Source organism: Paroedura picta, chromosome 2 (genome assembly GCF_049243985.1).
Source record: "Paroedura picta isolate Pp20150507F chromosome 2, Ppicta_v3.0, whole genome shotgun sequence".
Classification (NCBI taxonomy): Eukaryota; Metazoa; Chordata; class Lepidosauria; order Squamata; family Gekkonidae; genus Paroedura; species Paroedura picta.
This window is the reverse complement of record NC_135370.1, coordinates 24,410,976-24,418,332: the sequence shown is the minus strand read 5'-3', so window position 1 is coordinate 24,418,332 and position 7,357 is coordinate 24,410,976. Positions and strand designations below refer to the sequence as shown.

The window sequence follows — 7,357 nt, the reverse complement described above, 5'->3', positions numbered from 1 at the left end:
CTGAATGTCCAGTCTTGAGTAGACAAGTCTTTGATGGACCAAGGCTCTGGTTCAGTATAAGGCAGCTTCATGGAAGTGGGTGTGGTTCAGTAACAGAGCATCTGCTTGGCATGCACAGGTTCCCAGGTTCAATCCCCGGCACCTCCACTCAAAAGGACCAGGCAGTGGGTGATGGGAAAGATCTCAGCCTGAGACCCTGGAGAACCATGGCCAGTCTGAACTGGTACTACTGACACTTGATGGTCTGATTCATCAGAAAATAGCTTCATGTGCTCAGTTGATTATTAAAACACACACACAAACCCCTCTCCCCTTATGAACCCTTTCCTGAGACTAGTCCTTCAGTAAGTATGCTGCCATCAAGAGAATTCCTCCAAGTTTTCTTTCCCTGGCTTTCTTGACCCCCAAGAGGTTGGGATGGGCAGTGTGTATATGTGTGTACACACGTACATGTATGCAAAAGGATACCCTAGGGCAGGGGTAGTCAACCTGTGGTCCCCCAGATGTCCATGGACTACAATTCCCATGAGCGTTTGCTGGCAGGTTGACCACAGGTTGACTACCCCTGCCCTAGGGGTTTTCTGAGCTGCTCCTCTCCCAGGGTGTATGTGTCGGCCATCCGTGGGGAGGGGGGGGGCGCTGTCCTTTCCATTACAACCAACATTCATGGGTGTAAGTTTAAAACTTTTCCTTCAAAGCCTATTTTTGTCTACTCTGCAAAGGCTTCAATGAGATTAAGGTGGCGAAATTAAGAGTGATCCATCTATGCTCCTCCTTCATTTCCTTTGCTCACCGAAAACCACGTACCTGCCTTTCCCTCTCCCTGCAAAGCAGCATTACTGAGGCAATCCTAAACAAGTCTCGATTTAATTCGATGGGGTTCACTTCTAGGGAAAATGCTTTCAGGATCGCACCGCAAGACTTTTTAGTCTTCTTACAACCACCAGGACCAAATCTTCTGAGCCAGGGAATGAAAACAACGGAGCAGTCTTTTCCACAAAGATTCTCCTTAGATCTGGAGCAAAAAGGACTCCAGCTGAAATTCTCCCAGCCCTGTATTCAGACTTCTATTTTCCACTGGGATTCCTACATACAGGCATCCCCCATGCTGTAAACAGCGCATTTTAGTCTTCTTGATTTCCCCCAAAATTTAGTAGGGTTGCTTGCTATACCTGACAGCAAAGTTTCAGTAGATCTTGTTCAGAATCAAAAAGGACTGTCGATGTCAACCAAAACAATCAGCATGTCAGATAATTCCCAATTCGGACGGGCTCCGTCAAGTAGACAGATGTTTAACTCTCGATAAGCTGGAAAAATATGCTGCTACTGTCCCTAAAAATGTAAATCAATGTTGCGTACAGTCAAGTTTTCAGGATCCAATTCACAGAAGGAGTCTCCTATGGATTTTCTCCTTTTGAGCTTGATTATCCACCCCGTGCCCCTTTCCTGTCGCCAAAGGTAGCCAATGTATCTGAATTCTAACTAGCATCCAAGATGGAGAACAGACAGGCCAAAATGAATGGGGAAAGACAGCACTGTGTAGGTTGGCCCCATCCTTTCAAAGAACTCAGTCAGCGTTAGAAAGGGAGGAGCAAAAGAAAATTAACAGATGCCCTATCAGTCCTTAAGCAGAGGCTGAAGTAGGTGGGAAACCACAAGACACGAGGAAGAAATCACAGCGGGATGTTTAAGGAAGGGATTCCGGCCTGGATTAATTTGTACCTCCTTCAGCTAGTAAAAGCATCTGAGGGTGAGTGGCTACATAATATGATGTCAAACCATTATCTTAGTGCTGGATCTCAAGCACAAAAGGGGAAAGTTCTCAAATAGGGGTGGATAGCAGTTTTGCCTATGAGCAGGAAGGACTAGGAACAGAGTTGGAAGTACAGGAGGCTGCAGCTTTAGAAGACTAAACATGCCTCTCTCACACGAGCAGACATCCTGTCATTTACACTAAATGAAATATTACAGTCGTAAGAACAAATCTCATCACTCGAATGAGGTCTGTGATGTTATGATACCGGGGCGCAGTTTGATGACTGGAGCGTATCATGGCTTGGGATACTATTTGCAGTCAGAGTCAAGTACTGTGTGTGTTGTCTGTACCGATTCCCATTTTATTGAACAAACAAGCCATGGTCAAGGAAGATTACTAGTAAACTTACCTGGGAAAACAGAAATGTAGAGATTGTGAGGAGATCCAGATACCAAACAAAACAAGATTTGTGAGACCCTGCTTTAAAGGTTTATGGGGATACATCCCGTCTCCCAAGATCATTTATTGAAGCTAAAATCCTGAATTTAGACTGGGCGAGTGTAACTGTGTCATGGGAAATGGCCGGAGGCTCCTAATCCCTTTTACTAAAATAGGGCAACTCCAATTCGGATATCCAGGATTCTGCAGTTATAATAACAACTATATTTTTATAGAACGGCCTTCCTCATTAGTTAATACAATTATTAAGATTAAATAATTCATAAACAGAAGAATGATATCAGGGGACATCTCATTCTTCTTTCCCTTCTTTCCTTTTTCCCTTTCAAGTAAGCCCCTACAGCCTCTTCCCTTCTTCCCACCCACAAGCCGACTTTCCTTTATCTGCCCCCCGTTTTGAATGTTCCTTCCTTTCCTCCTCTACCCAAGAAAACTGTGGGCCAGTTGCACAGTGCTAGCCACCAGGCCTTGCTGTGCGGTGAAGAACTGGCAGGGACTTGTGGGAGGGCATCTAATTTCCCCCATACCCCTTTCCTCAAGCTCTTTCCTCTTTTTCTCCTCCTGGTAGCTCCCGTACCCCCTACCCTTCTCCTGCTTCCTTCTCTCCTTTCCACCCAAAACCTGTCCACCTTTTCTATCTCTCCCATCTACAGCTAGGTTAGCTATTTGGTCATTGTTACCCAACCTTTCTCCACAATGAGGACCTCGACCAGCTTCTGCTTCTCCTCAATTTTATCCTCTGAACAACCCTATGAAGCAAGTTGTTTGGAGAACATGTAACTCGCCCAAAGTCACCGAATATGGTTCCATGAGAGACCGAGGATTCAAATCTGGGATTCCCACATGCTAGTCTGAAACTCTAATGCAGGGGTAGTCAACCTGTGGTCCTCCAGATATCCATGGACTACAATTCCCATGAGCCCCTGCCAGAAAATGCTGGCAGGGGCTCATGGGAATTGTAGTTCATGAACATCTGGAGGACCACAGGTTGACTACCTCTGCTCTAATGAATACACAACACTGTCGTCCACGGGATGGCTGGTGATGAGCAGTAGGAAGCATCCAGGGTCAGGTAAGTCATGCGAATCAGGTGGCAGCAAGATGCCCACTAGGCTTGGCCCCAATGAATCCTCCCTCAAAGCCCAAAACATCCCTGACCGGGGAGGAGCTTTTGTGAGTCACAGCTGAAAGGTATTTGAAGAAGTGACAGGAGGCAATACTGTCATGCTTAGCAGTGGCCATTTATTTATTTAATTATAACATTTATATTATACATATTTATAAATTTATATTTATTTATATAATACTAGTAATCAAGCCCGCTGTAGCTGAAATACAGCGGGAGCTAGTGGGGCAGCAAATGGCGGCGTTGGGCAGGAGGGGGGGCGGGCCGGGAGGCGCAAAGGCCGGTGGCAACAGAGCAATCGCGAGCTGCTCCGTTGCTGGCGGACTGACAATCAGTGGGCCCAATCAGCACCTTTCCTCATCCTGGACCGAGCCCACCCTAACTCCTCCCCAACAGCCCTTACTGCTTTATTTAGTCTGCGGCGCACGTGGGCGGTGTTAAGATAATGATGGCATTAATTCTTTATTATTCTTATAAAATCCTCCTGGTTTATTTTATTCTCTGCAAGGCTGAAGAGATTTTCAGGTTTGTAGAAAGCTCCATTTTGTCTATGCTTGGCCTCAGTCTCTGGATTTAAGTATCCACAGATTTAGCCACATTGAACATTAGATATACTGATTGCTGATGAATTAAACACAAGCAGTTTTTCCCTGGTCTGTACCTCCAATTCTAATAGGTTTTCTTGTTTACGGTGAAATGGGGTTACAAAAATGTATAAAGCTGCCCTTCACTAAATCGGACCATTCGTCCAATTTAGTCAATACTGTCCACTCAAAATGGCGACAGCTCTCCAGGGTCTCAAGCTGAAAACTTCACTTATGACCTTGATTCTTAACTAGAGCTGCCGGGGATTGAACCTAGGACCTTCAGCATACCATGCAGACCTTTTACCACTGACCTATGTTCCTTTCCCTGAGATCAAATAGCAGCTGGTTCGTATCAGGAAGGGACTGTTTTATTTGGTAAAAGATGCAATCAGCTGACATTATAAAACAGAACCTTATTTGACCTTCTGTTTAATGGAAACAATGAAAGAGATCATTAATAATGATAATAATGATTATTATTTAAGAATATCAACCTAGATATAGTCCTACATATGTTCAAAAAAATACAAAACTGGGATGAAAAATTCGACATTGTGCTATTTGGTGCCATCCAGTTGCAAAATGCCAGTGCTCATTGCAATAGAAGGTGCGGGTGGATGCAGATCTTCCCTTTGTTCCACTCCCCACTGACCTCCTTCCCAGTGCTGAACAGGGAGCAGAGGCAATTTCCCTCCTCCCTCCACCCTGCAGCCCAGTAACAAATGTGGTTGTCAGTCCAGGTCAGCAGTGAGCTCAGGAATCAACCTTCCAGGGAACAGAATCGATGACTAAAAGGAGGGGAGCAAAGGAAAGGCCTGCAGCCCTTGTGCCCCCAGATCCTAACTCCAGGTAAGAATGAGGAATGGCCTAATTTACAGACTCATTAAGTCACATCAGCAGGGATGGGCATGAACCAGAAAATGCGGTTCGTGGCCGAATCAAGAACCAAACTGGTTTAAAGGGATCTAGAGTCCCTTTAAAGCAGGGGTCATCAACCCCCGGTCTGCGGCCTGGTGCTGGGCCGCAAAGGCCACGGTACCGGGCCGCTGGCAGCCATGCCTGCCTCCCCCCGCCCACAGCGAGAAGGAAGGGAAGAGGCATGCCGGTGACGCAAACGCACATGCGTGCAGTTGCCGTGCATGCGCGTTAGCGCCCCTGGTGGCGAAACTACGCATGTGCGGCAACCGCACGTGCACGTTTGCGCAGGACCCGGGCCGTCAGCTCTCCCCTCAACCCAGAGGCGGTCCCTGACCTGAGAAAGGTCGGGGACCGCTAGTTTAAAGTCCTGTTTTCTGCTCCCTGTGAACAACAGCTAAGCGACAGAGAGCGGAAAATAGCAGGGTTCCTTCAAAGCCCTGCCTTCCGCTCTATACAGGAACTGCCATGAACTCTTTATAAGTTCCTGGAAGTGCATGAGGACCAGCCACAACAAACTTTGGTTTGTGAAGCACGAAGCTGCTGAAGTTCGCCATGAACCCTACTAGATTTGGCCCAGCTGCTGAAGTCAGACTTCGTCACGGAATGCTCCTCGATTCAGATAAGCACCTACACAATCTTCACTTGGATTGTCCGTCCAGTTGTGGCATTCTAACAAATCGGCTGTTCATTCTGACTTCAGAGGTGAAATCATGCAAAGGCCCGTAAGTCAGCTGATAGCCAGGCACCGTTTTTAGCCAAAAGAGATTACACGCTGACCTTTTTTGCTTAACCATCAGTCAAAGTAAGTGGCTTAAAGAAGGCTGGGACGAGTATACTCAAGATGTACCGGAGAATACATTTGGTGAAAAGATGATGCGGCAAGATACGCTGAATATCTCAATTGTTTTTGTGCAGGACCAAATTAGCTTCCGAGTACTAGCAGTCATACTAAGCACAGAAAAATCACTTTTTTTTTGTATAAAAATAATGATACTGGAAATTGAGTCTGAGTTCCCCAAACCTTTCCTCCAGGTGTAGGTGTTGAAAACAAAAATAAAATAGGCGTCTCATGGCTCAGGTGAGCATTGCCTAAAAAACGCAATAACCCACATGGAGGGAAGCTAGGGCCCTTGACTTCAGCAGCCTGAAGGATGCCTTTGATGCTAGCTTTTCACACTTAAATATTATTGCATGGGAGGCTTTAAAGGACAGGTTAACCTTGACTACAAGAATCTGGGTAAGCAGACCTCTGACTGAATCAACTAGAAAACTAAAGAGGACAGAACGAATTCACTACCCCAAATACAGATTTCGCAGGTCTGACTTGGAACATCGTTTTCAGGATGCTGCAGTTCCTTCCCCTATGCACGTGGAGCACACTGCATATGGGCATTCTAGAGCCTCACCTCCCAAGTTACCTTTCACATGATCCTTGTATGATACTGGTTTTCTAGATCTACTATAGTTATTTAGATTTGTATACCGTCCTCCTGAAATTGGCTATATTATTATTCAGTTTATATTCTACCACTCTCCGCAGACTCGCGGAGGGTTACATAAAACCAATAAAACCCCCAATAAAACAGTCACAACTCCTAAATCCTAAAACAATATATGTAGCACCATTAATGATAAAAATTATTAATGTTAAAAATACACAATTTACTACAATTAATTAAACAATTAAAAGCTGCAATCAAGCCAGTTCTGGATATGAGTGACTCTCTTTCACCAGATGTTCGCCAGAGAGCCAGTTTGGTGTAGTGGTTAGGAGTGCGGACTTCTAATCTGGCGAGCCGGGTTCGATTCTGCGCTCCCCCACCTGCAACCAGCTGGGTGACCTTGGGCTCGCCACGGCACTGATAAAACTGTTCTGACTGAGCAGGAATATCAGGGCTCTCTCAGCCTCTCCCACCTCACAGGAAATCTGTTGTGGGGAGAGGAAAGAGAAGGTGACTGCAAGGCGCTTTGAGCATCCTTCGGGTAGAGAAAAGCAGCATATAAGAACCAACTCTTCTTCTTCTTTTCCTTGAATATTTTCTAATGGGGCGTTCTGACGGGGGGGGGGGGAGGCAATAGGTGCAGCAGGGAGTATAGACAAAGGTCCTAATCCACAGGTAAGAAGCACACCAGCAGCCTTTTTTATGGGGGAAGGAAACCCAAATGGGCTTCCAAGACCTGTGGGCACCAAAGCACCCTCCAACACTTTTCCTGGAGCCCACCACGTGTTTTTAGAAAGCGGGGAGGGTCAGGTGGAGCCTGATTGGCTGAGCAATGAAAAAGCATCCTGTTACGTGTCTTCTATGAGAATTTATGCAGAACTTCACTCCCTGTCATTTTGTGGTATGGCTCCAACTTTGCCGCCATGTGCCAGCCTCAAAAAGGTACCAGCAGGCTCAAAAAGGATGGGGAAAATATATTTTTTTTCAACGAAGAAAATACAAGGAGGTGCCGGGGACACAGTAAGGGCTTCGTGTACCCTGGCATTCAGGTGCCTCAAGAACATCTACA

The 7,357-nt window shown here is 46.1% G+C and overlaps 1 protein-coding gene across 4 annotated transcripts in view; it reads right to left on the bottom strand.

Moving 5' to 3' along the window:
- GLS (glutaminase) overlaps window positions 1–7,357 on the bottom strand; it is an 87,026-nt gene that overhangs the window by 16,404 nt on the left and 63,265 nt on the right. The window lies entirely within an intron of this gene.